Here is a 25,089-nt window from a genome sequence, read left to right on the forward strand (position 1 = left end):
CCGCCGGCGGAGACAACGCCGTCCTAGCAAAGTCATTTGTTATTGCTGCCGAAGGTGACGTGTTGGCTTGGTACTCCATGCTCAAACCAAGCACGGTCTATTCTTGGGAAAACCTCTGGGACAAGATATTGGCAAATTTCAAGAGGCTAATAGCACAGTCGCTGACATCCATAGATCTGTTCCAGTGCAAGAAAATGTAGGGTGAGACACTACATGACTACTTCCGGAAATTCATGCAACTAAAGGCGAAGGCACCAGATGTCCTAGACGAGATCGCCATTGAAGCAGCGATCAAAGGCCTCCGAATCGGGCCGTTCGCAGCACACCTAGCAAGAAAGAAACCAACTTCCATACAGTAGTTGTATGATGAGTTTGAGAAATACTACAGATCAGACAATGACCTTCGGAAAAGGCTGGAGGAGAAGGGTCAAAATAGATAGCAAAACAGCAGCAAAAACTCCCAGAAGAGCTATACGAACCAGAATGCATCAAATCAGAAACCAGGCCAGGGGCAAGTGCTCAGCATCGAGGGTCAACCTTACCCTGAACAAGGGCAACTGGCAGCGCCAGTAGGGCTGAAGACCCAGACCAGGAACCAAGGTCGGCAAGGTTACCAAGGCAAAAACTGGAACAAAAACCACAAGCAGAAACAACACAGGCCATATTGCGTTTTTCACGGCGAAAGCGCAGGGCACAGCACCAAAGATTGTCCAGAGATAAAAGAGACACAGGAAAGGATGAAGAACAAGCAGACTGCCCAACCTCTGACACAGCAGAGCCCAAGAGAGGTCAACACCACCTACACAACTGGCCACCAGCAGTACTGCCCAATGTACCTAGCGCTAAATCAAACCAAATACATCCCTCCACACTGGCCTCTGCCTATTACCTGAACTTCCTACCAGCGTGGCGGCTAGTGCCTTCGCAGCAGCCTCCGGCAGGTAACTACAGGTCGGAGGCAAGCTTGACCTATATAAACCCAAAACCTCCTCACATAACCTACCTCGAAACAAACCCATCGTCAGAAAACCAAAGCAGGTTCGAGCCTCCGCCACAACAGCAACATATGCAGCAATTGCCTCCGCCACCACCTCACAACCAATCCCCAACGCCAAAAAATGAGCCAAACCTAGAAAACCAAGTCAACCCTCATGGAGCACTACCAACAATAGGCATGATACTACCAATCGCCGGAGGATCATCAATGGAGTTCCAAACAAAAAAGCAGAAAAAGGATCACCTCCGCCTGGTCAACAACGTAGCAGTTCAAGGCCCAGCAAAATACACAGATTGGTCCAGAGTCCCAATCACCTTCATAGAAGAAGATCTACAGCTAGAAAGCTACCCTCACACAGACGCAATGGTAATCAAGACAAACATAGCAGCATGGGAGATAAGCAGAGTGTTGATTAACACTGGCAGTTCAGCAGACATCATCTTTGCAAATACCTTTGACCAAATGAAGCTCAGCAAGAATCAACTACAGCCCTCCGAATCCCCTTTGATAGGATTCGAAGGTAAGCAGATACAAGCATTAGGAAAGATATCACTCCCAGTGTCGTTTGGAACCCAAGCAAATGCTAGAACCGAGTACATAACCTTCGACGTCATCGATCTGTATTACCCATACAATGCCATCTTGGGCAGAGGATTCACAACCAAATTCAATGCAGCCCTGCATATGGCCTACCTGTGCATGAAAATACCAGCACTCCATGGTATTATCACAGTCCGAGGCAGCCAGAAAGAAGCAAGAAACATAGAAAAAGTAATCTACAAAGCCCAAAGAAACATCAATGCAGTCGAGTCCGCACACAAAGAACTAGAGCCTCCAGATATGCCCAGAGGAAAAACAGATATGACAGGTCAAGAAGAGACAAAGGTGGCCCCTCTAGAAAAGGAGTTACCAGACAGAAAAGTAACAATCAGCTCAGAATTGAGCAAAGCAGAGGAGGAAGAGCTCATGGAAACTCTAGTAAAAAACAAAGACATCTTCGCTAGTCAGCCTCCGACCTCCAGGGAGTCAGCAGGGACATCATACAGCACAAATTGGATATCAATGAAAACATGAGGCCAATAAAGCAGAAACAGAGAAAAATGTCGGAGGACAGAATCCTAGCAGCAAAGGCGGAGGTGCAAAGATTGCTAGATGCAAAATTCATCAGGGAAGTCAAGTATTCAGAATGGCTTGCAAACGTAGTACTGGTACCAAAGAAGAATGGCAAAATGAGAATATGCATAGATTTCACAGATCTGAATAAAGCTTACAAAACAGACCCTTTCCCATTGCCAAGAATAGATGCCTCCGTCGACAAGGCAGCCAGGTGCCAGAGGTTTTCTCTCCTCGACTGTTTCTCTAGGTATCACCAAATTTGGATGAAAAAAGAAGACGAAGACAAGACAAGCTTCACCACTCCATTCGGGACATATTGCTATACTAGAATGTCGGAGGGACTAAAAAATGCCGGAGCAACCTTTGCCAGAATGACAAAGGAAGTTTTGGGCTCACAACTAGATAGAAACATCATAGCCTACGTCAACGACATAGTCGTCATGAGCAAGAACAAGGATGATCATGTCTCCGACATACAGGAAACCTTCGCCAACCTCAAGACAGCTGGCCTCTGCCTCAACCTAGAAAAATGTATATTTCGAGTCACAAAAGGGAAGATGCTCGGATACATCATAAGCAGCGAAGGCATCAAAGCGAACCTAGACAAAACCAGAGCAATAATGACAATGGCAGAACCCAAAAACAAGAAAGAAGTGCAAAAGCTAACGTGAAGAATAGCAGCGCTCAATAGATTCATCTCAAAATCAGCAGAATGCAGCCTCCCCTTCTTCCAAGCCCTGAGGGGCGGAGACAACTTTGAGTGGGGGTCCAAGCAGTCGGAGGCATTTCATAACTTGAAAGAGTATCTAGCAAACTCACTGGTGGTCTCCGTCCTAGAATCGGACAGCCACCTATTGCTATATGTGGCGGCCTCCGACCATGCAGTCAGCGCAGTCTTAGTTCACGAGCTAGAAAAAGAATCAGGAAAAACTCAAAAGCTAGTTTATTTTATCTTAGAAGCACTGTCCGGAGCCAAGCTAAACTACACTGAGGTAGAAAAAGTTACCTACGTAGTGTTGATGGCATCAAGAAATCTAAAGCATTATTTCCAAGCCCACGAAATCTCAGTTCCAACATCACTGCCACTGCAAGACTTGCTCAGAAACAAAGAAGCCTTCGGCAGAATAGGCAAATGGACTACAGAGCTATCACAGTTTGGTATCTCGTATGTCCCCAGAATAGCAATCAAATCACAAGCACTAGCCGATTTTGTAGCAGATTGGACACCTTCGATAGAGCCCAAGGTACAACCAACCACTCAAGGTTGGATAGCATTCACGGATGGAGCCTGGGGCCAAGCTAGAGCAGGAGCCTCCACCGTACTAACGGCACCCTCCGGCGTCAAACTAAAATACGCAGCAAGGCTAGAGTTCAAATCAACAAACAACATAGCAGAATATGAAGGCCTGATCCTAGCGCTCAGTAGAGCAAAGGCCCTAGGGGAAAAACATTGACAGTCAAAACAGATTCTCAAGTGGTTACTGGCCAAGTAGAGAAAGAATACACAGCAAGAGAGCCAGAACTCATCAAATACCTATCCGTTGTTAGAAATTTAGAGCGGAGATTCGAGGGCTTCACCTTGAAGCACATCCCAAGATCAGAAAATGCAGAAGCAGATGAACTAGCAAAAGTTGTGGCAAACAACCTGCCACTGCCACCAAACACTTTTTACCAGATCCTGAAGTCTCCGGCAACTACGGAGACATCTAAGGCACCTAAGCCCATACTACACCTGCAAAATGAAGATTGGAGAAAGGCGATAACAGAATTCTTAGAAGGCAAAACCACCGAAGAAGATGAAGCAAAAGCAGCAAGAATACAGGCCAGAGCAAGAAATTACACATCATAGATGGTGTACTATACAAGAAAGGAGTAGTCTGGCCTCTCCTCAAATGCATATCATAGAGCGAAGGTATAGAGCTGCTTCAAGAAATACACTCAGGAATTTGTGGGTCACACATTGGCTCTAGAGCATTATCAGCAAAGGCACTAAGGCAAGGCTTTTACTGTCCAACACACATACAAGACGCAGAGCAGACAGTCAGAACATGCAAAGCATGCCAAACATTCTCTCCTGGGCAGACAAAACCGTCGTCGGAGACCCAGCTTATACCGCCGACATGGGCGCTACAAAGATGGGTATGGACCTGGTCGGCCCATTACCACCATCCCAAGGAGGAAATAGATTCACAGTAGTGGCAGTAGAATATTACACAAGATGGATCGAAGCAAAGCCGCTGGCGAAGATAACCTCAAAAACTATCAGAAAATTCTTCTGGCAAAACATCATTTGCAGATTCGGTGTACCGAGGATTCTAACAGTAGACAATGGAAAGCAATTCGATTAAGAGAACTTCAAAGAATTCTGGAAAAGCATTGGGACAAAACTAGCTTTCGCCTCAGTATACCACCTAGAGTCCAATGGTGCTGTGGAAAGAGCAAATAGAGTAGTGTTTTCGGCAATATCAAAAACATTGCTGGGCCTCCACAAAGGAAAATGGGTAGATGAATTACCCAGAGTGATTTAGTCACATAACACAACTATCTCAAGGACAACAGGATTCATACCATTCAAACTACTCTATGGAGAAGAGGCCATGATGCCAGAAGAAATCAAGCACGAAAGCCTCCGCACAACGAGACAGCTAATGTTGCAAGATGAAGAATATGCAAAAGAAATAATAGAAGCCACAAGACTGGACGCAGTCGAAAACATTGCAAAATACCAGTCCCAAACCAAGAAGTGGAGAGACTCTCAGGTGGTAAGAAAAGACATAAAACACGGAGACCTCATACTCAGAAGAAAACCCAACGCACAACTTGTTGGCAAACAGCAACCGAAATGGAAAGGCCCATACACAGCAATGGCAGCAGGGTGCCCAGGCTCTTTCAACTTGACCGACAACGAAGGTGTCACAACAACCCACACCTGGAATATTGATAGCCTCCGCAGATACTACATCTAGGCAATGTACCAAAGGGCAACCTCCGCAAATAATAAGCGGAGGCCCCTACGTTCATTTACTTTTCAGTTCCTTTTTTCTTTAACCCAAAAAATGCAAAAGAGCATGTACTCTTTTCCTCACAGGGGAACTCCAACCGGAGGTGAGGTTTTTAACAAGGCAGGCTCAATGTAAAAATCCTCTAGAAGTATAAAGAGGTAATTCCCCAAAAGAACGCTTGAAAAGTCCAAAAACCGAAAGCGGCCAGCTCTGGCGCCGCAATATTCGGTGAACAAAAATAAGCATAGGTCCTTTCAAAGCGCCAGCCACAGGCTTTGGCAATTTGAAAGGACCTCCATGGCCAAACAGGCCTCCGACCTTGACAAAGACCTGACCAGATTCAGGCATCAAGGAAAAAATAACCTCGGCCAAACAGGCCTCCGACCTTGACAAAGACCTGACCAGATTCAGGCATCAAGGCAAAAACAACCTCGGCCAAATAGGCCTCCGACCTTGACAAAGACCTGACCAGATTCAGGCATCAAGGCAAAAATAACCTCGGCCAAACAGGCCTCCGACCCCTGAAGAAGACCTGACCAGATTTAGGCATCAAGGCAGAAACCACCTTGGCCATACAGGCCTTCGACCTTGACGAAGACCTGAACAAATCCAAGCATCAAGGCAACAAAAAAACCGTCCAAACAGGCCTCCGACCTTAACAAAAAACTACCCCAAGCATCAGGGAAAACACCATTATGGCGCTAGAACCAGGAAGAAGGTCTCCGTCATCAAAAACAGCAAAAAGAGGAAAATGTCTGACAAAACACTGTCACCATTATGGCGCTAGGCCTATTTACTTCAAAAGATCTCAAAAGGAATGAATAATTCAAGCAAGATATAGGGCATTAAAGCCAAGATACGTTCCAACTAATAATGTACCAAAAAGATAACACCCAAAAGCCACCACCCCACTATAAAACGGGCTCCCCCCATGCCCATAAAACCTCAGTCAGCATAGGGCACAAGGGGGGAAGAAGGCAGAGCACAGGCACAAACCACAACAACAGCCATGGAGGCAGGGGTCTCCTTAGATATCTAAGTTGACTATAGATATTGTACGAAAACTCATAAAATCGGAGGCACCAGTAGACGGTCAGAGGCAGTGGGAATAGAGACAGAACCTACGGCACAGTGATGAACAGTGCAGCCCTATGGAAGAGGGGGGATATCGTACGAAATCTCGTAACATCCCCCTGATGCCAGAAACCTAACCTGCCATCTCCGAAAATGAAACATGTCCCATGGATGTGCAGCGTCGGAGGCCCATACCACCAGACAGCTAAAACACCCAGCTAAAGAAATACCAAAAGTCTTCGCCGTCTGCATAGGCTGCGCCAAACCTCCTATCGGATCACACACCGACTCAGCAAGCCTCGCTAGGCGAACTTCAAGTACGCCACCGCCGGTCAAAAAAGAGCCAGCACTCCTACCCCGGCAATCAAGCAAGCACAGAGAAGGAGAGAACATGGGGTGGAGGTCCTGGCCACCACCTCTGTATCGCACACGTTCGCCCAAGCAAAGGCCCACGGTGTGCAAGCTCAGGACTAGACGAGATATGTAAACTAGCACAACAGACATAAGCCCCCGCACAAACAATCAAGAAAGTGAACCTATTTTGTATTCCATAAAACGTCAAGGAGCATTCTTACAGGACACAAACTTACAATAAAATCCAAACGATTGTGGCGGAGGTCCGCGCCAAGCAAGCGCACGAGTAAACCCAGCGCGCTCGTCGTCTATGTCAAACTTAACTGAATCAAACACGTCGCGCGCAACGCTGTGGGGAAAGGCCGAACGCCAATACTCCCAAAGCTCTCCGCTCACATAAATACCGTCGTTGTAGAGAGTCAAAGGCGCAACATCTTGCATAGGCTCCCGATTCGGAACCTACGCAAGGTTAAAATTTTCCACAAAATCATTCAGAACAAAAGAAACTTTATTTACAAGAGTCCAACTGGACTACGATATACAAGTCAAAACAGCTAAGTCCTAGAAAGAACCTAGACCTCCGGCGTCATGGCCTCAGCAGAAGTCCCTAGAACGGAGCCCGCATCAACTGTGGGCGGACACGGCGCCTACGGCCTCCGACCATCACCACCACCGATCATAGCGCCCCCCGGAGCGCCAGCAGTGGCGGAGGCGTCGCCCGCGGTTGCCGAGCGCAGAACTGGCGGAGGCCTGCCCGCAAGACTCTTCTGCGCATCCTGTAGCACAGGCTAAAATATCAGTGACAAAGGCAACAAAAGCCTTCGCAGCTTTGCAAAAAGCAAGGAGAGAAAAATAGCGGCTACAAAGACTAGAAATACCTTCGCCCTCTTTTCCTCCGCCAGCTTCTGGGCAGCAGGTCTCTTAAATGGAGCCCAAAAGTACCCAATGAAATTTCTCAAGGTTTTTCACAAACCAGGAGAAGTCTCACCAAGCTCCTCCGGACCCGATAGCGCTCCCTCCGGAATACTTTTGGTATGCGTACACCCGCCGCGCACCAAAAGCTTGGCGTAGTTCGCTACTCGCGCCAGCGCCCCGTAGTCCGTGTAGCCATTGATCAGACCAGGGAGCTTCGCAAGGTGACGCTTTAGCCAGGAGGTGAGGGCGTAAACGCTGTCTTCCTCTGGGGGGAGCAGAGGTTTCGCCTCCAAACTCGGCGACGGTGGCCCGTTATTGGCCAACGGTTGCAGCAAGGACCCCCTTGGCCGAGTCCAAATGCCTCGTCGTCAAAGACAGCTACTCCCCCACCGCAGCTACGGATTCCTTCTTAGAGGCCAGCTCTCGTCGGAGACCCTCGGCCAACTCATTCGCCCTGTGGGCCTGCTCGGCGGACAAAGCTTCTACATCTCGGGCCTTGGCAAGATCGGCCCTCAAAGCCTCCGTTTCTTGTTCCTTCTCCGCCAGAGAAAGGCGGAGAGCTGCAAGGGAGTTGGCCAAACCCCCTTTTTCACCTTACAGGCGCTCGTTCTCCGCCTTGAGCGCTTCAATCGCAGTATCTCGGTCTGAGACCTCGCGAGTGCAGCGCTCTTCCATAACAACGGCCGTGTGATACCCCTGCGATCAGAAAGAAGACCAAGGCGATCAGCAATAGAAATAAAAACAAGTCAAAAGGCGAACATACACCAAAAAAGGTAAACCGCCGAAGACACACCAAGCTCTGGTGTTCTAGATGAACACAGAGAAGTTGGAAGAAATCCATGTCCCTCAGACGCTGTTTGAAGCGATCTGTTCAAAGAAGAACAAACAAACACAAAACCATAAGCTGAGAAAAGCAAATCTCACAATGAATACACCAACTGCCGGAGACCACCTCCGACGTCTCCAAGAACCCCAAGATAGCACTCTTCCCAACCTAAGATAGAAGTGTTAGAGGAGCCTGTGTAGCAAAAAAAAACAACAACAACAACAACCCAGGTCAGAGAGCCGATCAGAAATAGGCAATAACAGCAGACCAAAAGACGAGTAAGATAAAAACACTCTACACTCACTCGGACCCGGCGCCATCGGCCCTGGTTGCCACGGACCAAACCTAGCACTGGCAGCGGCCGCTTGCTCCTCCGGGGTGAGGAGTCCAGCCATGACATCACCTGCAAAGCAACAAGTACATAGTATTAGCCCTTGGTAGAATACATAAACAAATAAACCAGGCGAAGACAGTAAATACAAAAATGTGCGCCAAACAAACTTACTCATAAAAAGCCCAGGGTGGGCCACCTGCCGAGCCCCCTAGGCAGAAGTCTCTGCCCTATCATGCGGCGAAGGCCCAAAAGGCTAGCTCTCCTCAGCCTGTGGCCTGGCGGGCGGAGGGCTCAAAGAAGACTGAGCCACCGGGGCCTGCTCGGCAAGCACGGCCTCCGGCTGCCCGACGTCGGCCTCGGGCGCTGGGGGAGGCGCAGCAATGGTAGGAGATGAAGGAGCATGCTGCAAGACGACCTCCGCGCCATCTTCAGAACTTGAATACAACCCACCAAAAATGTCGGGCATAGGATTGGCGGCGCTGGCCTCCGTCTGTTCGGCGCCACTCGTAGCACCATGCAAGGAGCGCGCCGGAGCAGCACCGGCCTCCGGCCGCTCCGCACCGCTCACAGCACCACGCGCAGGGCGCAACGGAGCTCCAGGAGAGTCGCTATCTCCGCCGCTCATGACCCGCACGTCCCCTGACGGGATGGAGGAGCTCTGAACGTCTTCACTGCCGGTGGAGGCAATGCCCGCACTACCGGCCGAAGACGCGGCCGGCGCGATCACTAGAGCACCGCTCTTCTTCTTCTTTTTTGCAGGCACCTGAGCAACAGAGGCGCCCTTCCTCTTCTTGGACTCGGCCTCCGCCGTAACATTCTTCACGGAGGCCTTCTTCTTCTTCTTGTCAATCGAAGCCAGGACCTCCGCGGGAACCTTGCGCTCCCGGTAGACGATCCCAAGCTCCTCAAAAACTCGATTGAGCCACGGCATGATGCCTGCCATGGCTCTCCGAGACATGTACTCACGCTTGGAAATTCTGCCGACCAACCCCGCGGTGGCTTCCTCAACCTTGGAGACGAAACTGTCCTCCGTCACCCCCTCCCCCAAAGACTGGCCAAAGTGAAGGGTCGAGATGGCGACTAGAGGGGGGTGAATAGTCTTTTCTAAAACTTAATCGCGTCGGCTAACCGATACAAATGCGGAATTAAAACTATCGGTCTAGCCAAGACTATACCCCACTATAAATGTTCACTAGCACCTTTCAAAGATAACAATTATGCAACAAAGGTGCCGGGCTAGCTAGAGCTCTCTTAATCAATTCTAGGAGCAAGGTCACACAACCCTATGCCACTAGTACTTTAAGCAATGAGGGAGCTCCTACACATGCTAGTAAGCAAAAGCACAAAGCTAACTAAGCTCACTAGCAATGCTCAATAACAAGGCAACCAATGCCTAATTAGAGAGCGTAAATACTTAGCTACACAAACTAAGCAATGTGACTAACAAGGTTACTAAAACCAAATTAGCCACGCAAGGGGGCTACTTCTATGCTACACAAGCAAGAAGATAATTAGCAAGCTACACAAGCTATCTAATTATAAGAGCAACTACACAAGCTTAATATGTATAAAAGTAATTGCAAGCTTGTGTAATGGGGATGCAAACCAATGGGAAGAACAAGGTTGACACGATGATTTTTCTCCCGAGGTTCACGTGTTTGCCAACACGCTAGTCCCCGTTGTGTCGACCGCTCACTTGGTGGTTCGGCGGCTAATTAGTATCACCCGCTAAGCTCGCACATCAGGTGCCGCAAGAACCTACCCCTTGAGTGAGGGTAGCTCAATGACACGCTTTACTAGAGTTGCTCTTCGTGGCTCCCGCGGGGCGAGCACAATGCCCCTCACAAGCTCTTCTCCGGAGCACCGCACAAGCTTTTTGCGGGCTTCGACGGAGACCACCACCAAGCCGTCTAGGAGGTGGCAACCTCCAAGAGTAACAAGCACCACCGTCTCGCAACTCGATCACCTAGTGCCACTTGATGCAACCTCACGATGCAATCGCACTAGAATCGCTCACTCACATAATCGGATGATCACTGTCAAGTATGTGTGAGATGGAGGGCTCCTAAGCACTCTCAAGCATGGACACAAAGTCCCCCAAGGTGCTCAGCACCAGCCATGGCCAAAGGCCACTTCTATTTATAGCCCCAAGGGCTAAACTAGCCGTTACCCCTTCACTAGGCAAAAATCGGGCCGACCGGACGCTCCGGTCGTGTTGACCGGACGCTGGACCTCAGCGTCCGGTCTCCCGCAGACGGCCACGTGTCTTGATTCCAACGGTCACTTGACCTGACCAGACACAGCAGCTTCAATTGACCGGACGCAGAAGCCTCAGCGTCCGGTCGTTTCCAGTAAGCTCCCCGAGGCGTATTTCTTCGACCGGACGCGTCCGGTCCACCTTGACCGGACACAGACCAGCGTCCGGTGCAATACCCTCGGTACTGTGCAGACCCATCAGTTTGACCGGACGCACGCTGCCAGGGTCCAGTGCTTTCAGACCCAGCGTCCGGTCAGTTGACCGACGCCAGCGTCTTCGCGATCAACTCGTTTTCACTTCTAACTTCTTCATCCTTGCTCCAATGTGCCAACCACAAGAATTTGCATCCGGCGCAATAGAAAATAGGCATTCCATTTTCCCGAAAGGGACCCAAACCCATCTCAACCCTGTAGACACCACCTCCTTTGTAGATGTGCCAACACCATCAAGTGTACACCACCATGTGTATGTGTGTTAGTTTTTCACAATCATTTCCCAAAGGATGTTAGCCACTCAACTTGCCATGCCACTCGATCCTAGCGACGATGCAAAGTTAGATCACTCGAGTGGCACTAGATGACCGATATGCAAACAAGTTTGCCCCTCTTGATAGTATGGCCATCTATCCTAAACCCGGTCATATACTTCTCTACACACCTATGACCGGTGAAATGAAATGCCCTAGGCTATACCTTTGCCTTGCGCATTTCATTCCATCTCCTCCAATGTTGATGCAACACATGCACCAACACGATCAACAATGATATGATCCACTTTATATCATCACGTGATCATATTGGTTCATCGATCTTGACTTTACTTGCTCTTCACCGTTGCCATCGTCCATCGGCGCCAAGTCTTGCTCAAGCTTCACCGCCACGCGGTCCATCACTCCAAAGCCTTCGACTTGCCCTTCATGCTTGCAACTGATCCATCAAGCCAAGTCTTGTCTTGATCATCTCCATCTTGATCACATGACTCAATGTCATGTCTCATGTGCATTTAAGCTCCTTCATCATCACATGTGTGAGCTTTGCAACATTTCTAAGCCATTTTCACCTTCATGGCATATGTTGCTCACACACATGTACCTGTGGACTAATCACCTGTGTATCTCACATAAACATAATTAGTCCACCTAGGTTGTCACTCAATTACCAAAACCAAACAAGGACCTTTCACGAAGCGGGGGAACGGGATCCCGGCCTCCGGCCCAAAAACAGGAACCGCCACCGTTTCAAGCTGAAAGGATGGATTGTCTCTTTTTAGGGGCCAATAGTCGGAGGCCATAATCTCCTCCACCAGATCGCGGCCCCCGAAGTAGTGGCATGCCAACGCAAACGCCCGGTCACAAGCCTCCCTCGCCGGAGACACCGCCTCCGGCGGTTCCACGCGCGTATGCGGCGCCATCACCTCCATTCTTGAGGTCAATGGATACTCCACGACCTCCGTACCATCCTCGGTAGTGCCGCGGACCCCGTAGGTCTTCACATAGAACCACTGCTCAAGCCAGCCGCGGTCCCACTTGCCCTTCTAGCAAAAAGAAATCTCTAGGCGGTCTACGCCTTGGTTCCTCTTCGACATAAAGGTGCAACTACCATACTGGTAGGTCACCTCCACCTCCTTGCCCTCCCGCACCTCCTTCTTCTTCTTCGGCTGCTTCTGTAGCTCGTAGTACGCGCAGAAGGTGTCCATAGCCGGCTCGGCGCCATAAGAAACACACGCCCAGCAAAATTTGCTGAGCGTAAGGAAGGCTGTAGGGGTCAGATGGTGAACCTGGACGTTGAACGTCTCCTACACCTGGCGGAGGAAGGGGACATAAGGAAGGTGGAGGCCGCATGTGAAAAAGTCCCGAAACACCACCGCATATCCCTCCTCTAGCTCCAAAACGGTCTGGCCAGGCGGAGGGATTTTCACCCTCAAAGAAGGAAAATAACCTTCCTTCAGCATCTCCGCGACCGCCTCATCGGTAATGGACGAGGGGCCAAAATCCCATGACTTTATCGCCATGTCTCCGGAATCCACAGCGACCAGGTCCCCGACAGACGCAGAGACACTCCCCAAATCCTCCTCCACCAGCTTCTCAAATTCCAGCACAGAGGCGGAAGCAACCATGCACTCCTCAAAACGTGCACTCCAGCCGCCCGCCCTAACACCAAGAAGGTGGCGATAGGGTCCGAAGAAGACAGGCCGGTGAGTATGGGTGAAGGCCGAAAAGAAAGCCACCGCAGCGGCAACCTGGGAGGAAGGTGTAAGCAGAAAGAAGGAACACGCGAAGGCATCTCAAGCGAAAGCGAAAAAAGCAGAGAGTGATTTCAGACGCTGCAACGAAAGCGAATGACTCGTGCGGGGGGGACCCCACCACCAACACCGCCCTTATATAGGCCGCGGGCGGGCGGTTCGGCTATCGCCGTACAACGGTCACCTCCGGACAGTTCGCTCGGCGCCCAACGGTCATCTCCGGATAGTTCGCCTGCCGCCCAACGGTCACCTCTGAAGAAGTTACAAGGTACACAATGGTTAGATTTGCAGCCTAACGGCTACTTTGACAAGACCAGCGGCCACGCCAGAGCGGGCCAGGGGGGAACCGGCGGGGATCGGTCGGAGACGTGACTACGCGCAGTCTCCACCCCCACGGACGTCCTTGCTTAGGGCGTTTTGAGCTCACAACACGCTCAGGCGGACCGTGGTCTCAAAAGAGGGGAACTGTTGTAACATGGCCTCTGAGATTGGCGGAAACCTACGCGGTCAGCAGTTCGCAAAGACGTCTCCGACCGATCACCTAAGCGAAGGCCCAGCCACCACGTCTCCAGACCCTGACCCTGGAAAGATGGTAGTTTCTCAGACTGTGCTCGCAGGACGCTGCATGCAACTTCAGCGCAGCCTCCGCCCGTCAGGCGCACAGGCACCTCCGGACGAAGAGGGCGAAGGTCGCCCCACTGATAGGCTAATCAAATGCCAACGTCTAATATGTGTGTGCAGGTAAGCAGAGGACGGCGCTCATGGACGGCGCTGGCACTCCGGTTTGGCCTCCGCTCATATGGGCGGAGGCCCGAGCAGGAGCACGACTGAACCGGGCGTCGGAGGTCGGTGGCTTTCGGCGTCCCTGAGGCGGAGACCGCAGGCGGGGGCCCGAGGGTTCAACGCCGAACCCTGGGGCTAGACAGGGTGGAGACCGACAGCGAAGGGCCAAAGGCCCATCAATGAATCATGATGCCTGCTGGGCCGGTTGGTCACGCAGACCCAGTATCTGATGGCGGTGTGGCAAGATTGCCCCCGAGACAAAGAGCAAGTAGAGGAATATTCCCAGAATGTACTGTAGCAGTTGAGGGGCTCTGTTGTAAACACCGCAAAGGCGGTAGTTAAGCCCTATAAATAGGGAACACTTGTAACAGTACGGGGAGGTTGGTGAATGTATTAATGAAACTCCAGCATTACGTGTCACTCCCTTACACGCCTACTTGCTGTGCCAACCCTTCCAAGCCTCCGCCCGATTACTGCACTTATCGGGCGGAGGCCCCTACCACTTCCTCACCATCTGAGACCGCTAGTCTCAACAATGCCTTTGGAGTTTGGACACTGCAGAAGCAAAGTGCGCAATAGCAGATCTATACGTAGCTGTTGTTGACACCTAATGAAGGTACGTCAGCGGTGACTTTGGGTCCTACTCATCTAAAGTCAGAAGAGGGGTAGTGATACTATTGCTAATTGGAGCCTTCACAATATGTTAATTTTCATTAGAGGTACTATAAAACAAGGATACATTCCAGCTAGAAATTAAATTCTCACAAAAGTTAGAACAATTTAGTCATCAATTTAATTAGTATACTCTAATTATCTTTGGCAATAATATATATATTTGGATCTATTCTGTTTCTGAGAAGCTATGAACCTATGAGAACGATCTAAAGTACCCCTCTATATTTGTATTTAAACTAGCAAACTGCAAACATACTTGTGTATTGCTACGGAAGGTACAACTTGTACATGATCACCTGCAACAACTTGTTACTTGAGATTTATGCAACGATAGCATTAACTGTTCCAATATGTCTAAGGATCAGACTCCATATCGTGGGTACTCGACGTGCACTTTTTAACTCATACGAGCATAGGTCATTAGTCCGGGTCATGGATAGAAAAGAGAGGTGCACGAGGGCATGAGAAGTAAAATATGATGGATAAAAGGGTCTACTTTGACTTTAATATTAGAGAAATATTACCAACCACTACATTATAAAAAAACAAATAAAGTAACACACCATATATTTGTATACAAATTACCTGCCCCTACTATTCTAAAATATAACCTATATAAACCCCTAATCTTAATCAAAAGTACCCACTTATGTCATTATGAAAAACTATACCATTAGGAAAAAACCTAAAGTAATCTAAAATTTATACCTAAATTACACAGTTCTATTAGAAAAAGTAACATAAATCAACCCTAAATTTGGATCCAAATTAAATGACCTCCATATGCCATTATAAATAAGAAAATATCCTAACAAAGTACTCCAATATAATATATGCTTATAAGCTATCCACTTATATCATTGTTAATATATGTAAAACTAACTCATGGTATACATGCACGATCAATGTTTTCCTAAACGCTAAACGGTAAACAGTCGGTCACCTACCGTTTAGCCATTATTCGGGCTAAACAGTCCATTAAACGTGGTAAACGGACAATTAAACGGGGTAAACGGACGATTAAACAGAAACGGAGCACCACCGTGTAGCGTTTATACGGTGTTTAAGCGGGCTAAACGGCCGTTTAAGCGAATAGTGTGCACGATGCATGAAGAGGTGATAGTATGTTGATTCCTATGTCAAACACTTAGCTGAAGGTATGGTGATTCAACTAAACATAAGTCAAACACACATGGAGGCTTGATGTAATAAGAAAAAAATATTAGACTAGAATGGGAAAATATATAAAATAGTTAGCAACTAACCAAAATCAATAACAACTGGATAGAGATAAGAAAGTATTTCTATAACTACTATTTATAATTAATATGAACAAACAAGAGAGAGAGAGTTTCAACAAAGCACATGGAGTTGCGATGCAAAGAAGATATCTATGAACAGGGATGGAAAATTATAGTGTAATTATCAATTACAATCCATCACCTACCAATAGAGATAAGAAAGTAAATACCTACTTGAGTGTTATGTAGAATATGAGTAAATAGGAGAGAGGAGGACAAGAAGTTCTGATTAGTTGTGGCATCATATTAAACCGTCTGGATTAATTGTAATTGTGTCGGGTCCTAATAAATCGTCAGGAATTGTTTAAGCCGACATGAACTTTCCTTTCTCTGGTAGTGCAATGTCTCGTAAAACTACTAGTGCGTGCTTGCATCACTGGACATACTATCTTACTTTTACTAATTGGGGCTTCTCCTCAAAAGATGTCCTATAAAAAAATAATAACTCTTAGAAATTCTAACAAAAATTTAGAAATGTATTGCCATGAATCTAGTAAACTCGAGACACCATAGACAATAATAGACATCGTCTCATGTATTATTATTTTTTTCTTCAAAAAAGTTATCCAGCTCTGCCATTATAGAAACCAACCCCATGCTACATCTAAATTACTCACGTAAAGCATTGTAGTGTGAAACAATATAAAGTATTAAACCTTTAAATTTACATGTAAAATTCTAGATCCATGATGTCATAAGACATGGGCTATAGTAAATAACTTGAGCTAAGGTGTCAACTACATGTATATTGAATACACATGGATAATAAACTTATCACAATTGGATCGATCGAGATGTCATAATGCATATTATGTTAGAAAATAAATATAGAGTGCATAGCAATAACTTTTCTCTTGGTTATAGTTAAACGTGAACATGTAAAGCTTAAGCCTCCGGAGGTCATAGCCCATGCAGGAGCACATGTTGATAGACTTTTTGTACGGAATTGAGGTACGGGTGAATGAATAATAAAAAAGCAAAGAAAGCAAGCAACAAGAAGGAACAAAGCAATTGAGAGCCAGAAACAATACGTAAGACCCCTCGAAATAAACCTACTAACAACAAGTCAATGGTGAAAATGTCAGCTTAATTACCAAGCGTATCCCTTCTTTGATACGTAACCCATGATGAATAATAAATATATATAGTTAGTTATTAATACTTAACACTGGATATATAAGCAGACACGAAATAAATGAGCTTTAATTTTGTCGGCCGCCCATCGTGATGTCCCAGTCATTCCGTCGTAAGTAATATATACTCCTATAAACTTGCGGCGCCATAGCCCATAGATAAGATAGGGCCATAATATGCGTCGTTTAAAATCCGGGCTTGGATTTGGCGTCGCGTGGGAGGCCGGGGATCGGAGCGCATGCATGCATTTTCATGCCGAGTCAAATTTCGCAACTCGTTGCGCGCCATGCATGCGAAGTAAACGATGATGGCAGCAGCACAAGCAAAGTCAGTAGCAAAACCAACGGTAGACCTAAAAACGGCAGGGAATCACATGGAGGAACGGACTTAGCAGCCACCACCACACGTACACTCTGCTCTGCCTATAAAAGGCAGCACCGATCTCGGATGGTTGGTAAGCTACCATGAACACACAGGACTTGTGCATGTAGCTAGACTAGATTGTAGTAGAGAGATCGAAGAATAAGCAACAAGCAGATAGCGGAGTGGTACAGATCGAGCAACCTACTAGTAGCGCTATAGTAAGGAAGAAGAGTCCAATTAACCTCGATGGTTCTCACTGCCGAGAGGGGTAGAGATGGCGACCGGCCGCCGGAGGTCGTCGTCGTCGACATCAAGAGCGGCAGCCTGGATGGAGCGTCTTCGTCGTCGTCCATCGTGGATCGGCAGGACTCGCTGTTCCGGGAGGCGGTGACGGGTCATCACCACCGTGCTGCTGGCGGCACAGGACACGCTGATCATGTACGTACTCTGCTTGACGTCCAAGTAACTCTCGAATATGCATGCAATGCAAATGCAACGGTGGTAGAGTTAGACACGTCGTGTTCAGTCAGTCCATGTTTTGCCCATCTGACTGACTATTGACCATGGATCGGCCGTACGTATATGCATACGCGTGCATGCAGGATAGCTGGGGGACGACGCTGCGGCTGGCATTCCAGTGCGTGGGGATCCTGTACGGCGACGTCGGCACGTCGCCGCTATATGTCTACTCCACCACCTTCGGCCACGGCGGCGGCGTTGGCCACCCTGACGACGTCCTGGGGGTGCTCTCCCTCATCATCTACAGCTTTATGCTCTTCACCGTCATCAAGATCGTCGTGGTTGCGCTCCACGCCAACGATGACGGGGATGGTTAGTGCCTGCATGCCATGCATATATATATATATATTTGATAAAAAAAATATATATATATATATATATATTTGATAAAAAAATATTATATATGATAGTAAATAATATAATTAACTAACGATTGATATCAGGAGGAACGTTTGCACTCTACTCTTTGATCACTACTACAGAATGGACCTGTTGTCCCGGGCGGTAACAGCCTTTAGTCCCGGTTACCGCGCCGGGACAACGATCCCGGGACTAAAGGTGGAACCTTCAGTCCCGGGTCATCGAGCCGGGATTAAAGAGGGACCTTTAGTCCCGGTTGGTAACACCAACCGGGACTAAAGGCCCTCCAGCCGAGCGAACCTGGCGCACCCTTTAGTCCCGGTTGGGGTTACCAACCGGGACTAATGGTTCACCCTTTAGTCCCGGTTGGTAACCCCAACTGGGACTAACGGTTCCTTTTCTTTTTCTTTTTTTTTTGTTTAATTTGTTTTCAGTTCAGTTACACGTATTTGTTTAATATATAATATGTTTTTATGTACGTATTCTACGTTGCTAATATAAATACACGCATGCATATAATTACATCTAATTCTCATCTTGAGCATTATTATATTCGAATAAAGTATGAAACTATATATATTATAGATATATATATATATATATGTGTATATACAACACTTTCATAATCTTGTTCTCGAAAATAACGATATCAACAAACATTTAATTTACATCATTTATTCCTTAAGATCAAAGTAGAACTCGCCGTTGGGATTTAGCACTTTTTCTAGAAGATATCCTGCTATTGACTCTTGAACTGCTTTCAGATGGTCTTTTTGCATGACCCTTCGTTTCAACCATTCAGTCTTGCATTTGAAATAAAAGGAAAAGTATTAATACACATATATGTATATATATTCTTTTAAAAATAAATAAATATTGATATATACGTACTCTGAGGACATCTTCAGGAGTTCTTCTTATGTGCGCAGTGATAAATTCACAAACGTAGTATCCACACAAGTTATTACCTGGTTCCTGCCGCAAACACCACTGTACGAGAAGAAGATTATTCTCATCATCTCACACGTAAATTGAAGTACGATATAGTAATTAAACACGTGGGGAAGTGTATATAGTACAACTTACTGGTATTTCAACTACATTAAGTGGTGCCTTGCAATCCTTGCGATGTTGCCGAATAAACTCTTTCCAAACCCTGTGCGACCAATAATGTACGATCGTTAATAAATTATGGCAAAGTCTATTCAATAATAGTTGTGCGCGAGAGATCGAAATTACCCCTGGATAATATCTATCATATCTTGGTATAGTGCCCGTTCTTTTCTCAACGAGTCAAAGATTAGTAACCGACTTGAGTTTAACTCAATGACAATGAGTATCCAGTGAAAACTGCATTGGTTTATACACACACGTACATGCATATAAGTTGTATTGATATTACATAAAATGTGTAGACTACATTATTATTAACACTTACTCAAAGTTGTACGGGAAAAGTATTGTTGTCTTGTCGTGCTGCTTCACGAAGAACTTCATGATATTCCTCTGTGCTTCAGATACCCAGTGGTCCTTGACAATAATATCGGTTTTGAATACGATATAAGGATCAATGAAGCCAACACTGGTGTCTTGTATTCTTTGGAGCTCTGACATCTGGAATCTATATATAAATATAAGTTACATGTGAGGATAATTATATACACGTACGCATGGAAGTGAGTTTATTAAATAAAAGTAAGAATCACTTACAAACAAAAGGAGCTCATGATTGATTTGTCCAGAGCGTCCAAGTGGAATAGTTGATGCAATTCTTCGAAACTAATATGTAAGATGTCATCGCCACGGAAGTAATGATGGTCTCTAAATCTGACAAAGATCCACTGCTCACCCCTGCCACACGCCTGCATGTACCACTTGTTGAGCAAGTACATTTGCGTACCCAATTCATTCAGAGCCGCAGGGTTGTACAGACTTTTGCCATATTTATAAGTCTTCCAGGTATCAACTTCCAGGTTCTGGATTGGAGCTTTGCCCGTCAATTGATCCAAGGTTAAACCAGTATCTTTAAAAAAAGCATTAAGGGCTTGAACCGAAGATATGCCAAGGTGAGTCTGCTCCCTAACCATCAGGCCGAAGATGAGCTGGTCTCCAGCTACAACAGTCATGAAAAGCCGTCGTCGGCCACACTGAGGAGAGCTCACTGGCTGAAGCATTTGCTTGAGACAAGCAAGTCGGCCAAGATTTCCCTGTTCCTCCTTACCATCCTTGCAATTGCGATGGTCATCAGCGACGCTGTTCTAACTCCTCCTATTTCGGGTACTGTATAAAGAAACTCATCTATATTTTACAGATAATATCACCTCAACATCTGTAGAGGTTTTAACAATGTCATCTGATTCTTGCTGCTTGTCCTCACAAAATACTCAGTGCTCTCAGCTGTAAGTGGCCTGAAGGAAAAGGTGCCTGATTTGACCACAGGTAATTAATTAACAACAAAATATGCATCAGGACCTGTAGAGAATATTTTTTTTCAAAGACAGGTGTAGAAATCATGCTATCTTTCCTGATATATATGATCCCTGAAAATCTTAACTTAATCTTAGTTAGAACTTAGAAGACATTAACTTTAGCAAATAGTTAGAGAAGGATTGACGCGGTCAATAAGATACAACATCAGCTAATGCAAAGCTTGTTTTAATTTTCGCACAGATCAAATAGTATGGATCACCGTGGCAATTTTGGTAGTTCTGTTTGCTATCCAACGATTCGGAACTGACAAAGTTGGCTACTCGTTCGCACCAATCATCCTGCTGTGGTTGCTTCTGATTGGAGGAGTTGGGCTCTATAACCTGATCAAATATGATGTTGGTGTATTGAGGTCGTTCAACCCAAAATACATCATTGACTATTTCAGGAGAAACAAGAAAGAAGGATGGATCTCACTTGGTGACATCCTCCTTGTTTTTACAGGTTATATTTTGCAAATCTAGTTAGCCATACTTAGGGCCTGTTCGTTTGAGTTTAGAACAAAAAGGGTTGGAGGGGATTGAGTGGGATTAAATCCCCTACAAGTCAAAGTCCCTCTCCATCCCGGCTCTTCGATCCCCTTCAATCCTTTGATTTTGGGATCAAACGAACAAAGCCTAGGGAAGAACTTATCTTTGATGTAACTAAGAAAATATATGATTTACATATACTAACATATATTGTACCATGCATGCATGTACTCTCCACAGGAACAGAAGCTCTTTTTGCTAATCTGGGATACTTCAGCATTAGATCCATTCAGGTATGTGCAAACATGGTTTGATGCAGGTATATAGTGACATGATAATACTAGGTTCATATTGGTTAATGAAGTGATACAAAAAAACATATACCTAAACTTTGATTCAAAAATAAGAATGTTCTAAAAGAAGTATATATAGGAGCATTGTCATCATACTAAACAACTTTTCTTTCGGAACTTTTCAGTTAAGCTTTAGCCTTGGATTACTGCCATCTGTATTGCTTACTTACATCGGACAAGCAGCATACCTAAGGAAGCACCCCGAACATTTTGCTGACACTTTCTTTAGATCAACCCCAAGTAAGCATATACTCCTATAATATATTTATTTAGTACATACATCTCTCTATATAAATAATTGTTCTGAAACTTGATGTGCTTCTCGTTCTTGAAAATTCAGGCGCTCTGTTCTGGCCGACATTTATCTTGGCAATTGTGGCATCAATCATAGGAAGCCAAGCAATGATCTCATGTGCCTTTGCAACTGTTTCACATTTACAAACACTCAGTTGCTTCCCGAGGGTTAGGATACTGCACACATCAAAGAGGTTTCATGGACAGCTGTATGTTCCTGAAGTTAACTTACTGCTTTGTATAGCTGCTTGCGTGGTGACTGTCAGTTTCAAGACAACCACCATTATCGGAAAAGCCCATGGTATGAACTGTGTGTGTTTAACGTCACATATCGCACTGTCCTCTATAACAAAAAAGCTAAATTTTACAAACCTCTCTAACCATCATGTTTCTTCATAACTGACAGAAATCTGTGTCATCCTTGTGATGCTCATCACGACACTGCTGATGACAATCGTGATGCTCTTGGTGTGGAAAATCAGTATCTTGTGGATTGCGCTCTTCTTCATCGTCTTCGTTCCAACCGAGTCCATCTACCTATCATCCGTGCTATACAAGTTCACTCATGGACCATACGTGCCCGTGGTCATGTCGGCAGTCTTGATGGTGGTGATGATCGTTTGGCATTACGTGCACGTCAAACGGTACAAATACGAGCTGAAGCACACCTTATCCACTGCTAAGGCTGAGAAACTGCTTGAGAAGCCTGATCTGATGAGGATCCCTGGAGTTGGGCTCTTCTACACTGAGCTAGTGCAAGGCATCCCACCCATATTCCCTCACCTCATCGAGAAGGTCCCAGCCATTCACTCGGTCCTGATCTTCGTCTCCATCAAGCATTTGCATGTTCCCCATGTCGACGCTGCCGAGCGCTTCCTCTTCCGACAAGTAGAGCCCAAGGAGTACAAAGTATTTCGATGCGTGGCGCGGTATGGGTACCGGGACTCCATTGGTGAGGAGGCTGAAGACTTTGTCGTTGCTCTGGTTGAGAGTCTCCAGTACTACATACGAGATGTCAACCTCTACTCAGTGGATGAGATGCAGAATGTTAGCTATCCAATTTCTCGCGATCAGAGCTTGTCTCGGGACAAGCCGTCTGGAAGGCATGCCATCTATGCTGAGGAGATGATTACGCCGATCCAATCCTTCTCCGAGCTCATAACACTGTCAAATGGTTTGAGCAATCGTCTACCGCAGTTTCAGGTGACAAATCTACTAAATAATTGAGCTAAGTAACTGTGTTCTAATATTTATTGTAGTATAGTAAAATTGATGATGGTTGTTAATGAGCAGGCATCAAAGATGAATATCGAGGAGTTAGCCAAGATTGAGGAGGAACAGAAGGTGATTCAAAGAGAAGCAGAGAAAGGTGTGGTGTACATTCTCGGAGAGGCTGAGGTGGTGGCATTGCCTCAGTCCTCGCTCCTTAAGAAGATTGTGGTCAACTACATATACTCCTTCCTGAGGAAGAACTTCATGCAAGGAGAGAAGATGTTATCGATTCCACATGGCAAGCTACTGAAAGTTGGAATCTCATATGAAATCTAGAGATTGCGTAATGACTTTTTAGATAGATCGATGGTTTCTTATACATATTGATCGGTGGCCCGGCCACTAGTAAGTACTTGTCAAAGTGCCATGGAAAGAAGCAAGCACATGCACAACAGCAGGGATCTGGGTATACTTCTGCATGGATGATGTGTAAGGTAGTTATACAATCATGTAACCTGTAGAATAGTTAACAACAGGATGCTATGATGCTGCACATGGACCAATTTGGTCCACGTGTTGCTAGCATTCGTGTCTTTGTATGCCTCATGTATATATGTTTATGAATACTTCGCGTGTATATTTGTTAGTGCCATTCTTCCGTTTGTACCATGCAAATTTTATGAAGAAACAAAATTGGGTAATACTCCGTCGTCCCAAAATACTCGATGTTTTAGGAGTTTTGGGACATACTAGTACTGATGGAAACCGAGTTTTGGGACATACTAGTACTGATGGAAATTAAAAGGACAATGTACGCTAATTAAAAGGAATGCGTGAAGGCATGCATACCTTAGTATTCAGGTTGATAATATAGACCTAACCTAGTATTCATGAGCTAAAACGTCAAGTTTTCTGAAACAATTTTTGTATCGTATAACATCAAATTTTATGAGGCGAAAGCAGTAGTAATAAAATTCATACAGAGGAAGGATATGTGTAGAGCTAGCTCTAGCTGATGCCTTCCATTCTTCCTAGTGGGCCACCGAATAAGCCCCACTGCTTCGGTGTGTGTATGGTGCTTGCTATTGGGCTTTAGCTGTAATGTTATCCGGTTCGTGCATGGGCTGTGTTTGGCCTGTCTTTTTTCCCACTTAAGGCCTTAATTGAATACCCATGTATCCACCTTAATCCATAGAGTACGTGTTGAAGTGGCTTACTGTGGAACTTAAACTAAATTCCACACCAAATCACTCCAACACATATGAATTGAGGTGGATACATGAGCATCCAAACAAAGTCTAAGTGTTTATGACACTGTGTTACTGCCTCTAGTATGGTAGTAGTGCCCGAAAGAGATAACCAAGCATCGCTATTACCGAAGAAATTCTTTTTGGCACCAGCCTTAGGTCCCCTCTCTTTTCCCCTCTACTAAGCCACTGGTAGGAAGGAGGAGCCAGATCTATCTCTTTACTATATCTACTAGATGGTGATCTTCTAGAGTTCGTCTATTAGCCATCTTAGTTTGATGGTTTCCTCCATAGGGTGTGATTGTCTATGAGTTTCACTTTGATGGTTTCTTCCATAGGGTATGATTGGCTATGAGTTTCCTGGCCATGGAGGCTTGTCCCAGGATCCTGGTAGTGATGGTGATGTTCTTTCGAACAACTATCATATGGCCCTCTCTTTGTTGCACTATAGTAGTTACAATATTAGTGATGAAAGGCTTGTGAGCTCTGTGACTACATCGACCGATGGTGGCAAACATGAGCGGATTGCTCCTGATCATTGAAATACTATATGTTCACATGCCATCATCTGCACCCTTGTCAACATGCATCGATCTTCACTAAGGGCTCGTTCGGCAGCAGCCAAACCAGCTTTCGATCCTGGCCAGAATACTCCGGTTTTTGAAACAACTGCTCTGTTCCCCCCGGAATGGGCCTCGGAATAGCCCGTTCCGGGCTAACCGAACGGCGCCTAAGTCATCTAATACAATGCAAAACCAACATCCCACATCCCACA

The 25,089-nt window shown here is 46.2% G+C and overlaps 1 pseudogene; it reads left to right on the forward strand.

The window, feature by feature from the left end:
• Positions 1 to 17,618: 17,618 nt before the first annotated feature.
• On the forward strand, positions 17,619 to 23,403 carry LOC136483925 (potassium transporter 21-like; annotated as a pseudogene).
• Positions 23,404 to 25,089: the final 1,686 nt, after the last annotated feature.

Source organism: Miscanthus floridulus, chromosome 1 (genome assembly GCF_019320115.1).
Source record: "Miscanthus floridulus cultivar M001 chromosome 1, ASM1932011v1, whole genome shotgun sequence".
Taxonomy (NCBI): domain Eukaryota; kingdom Viridiplantae; phylum Streptophyta; class Magnoliopsida; order Poales; family Poaceae; genus Miscanthus; species Miscanthus floridulus.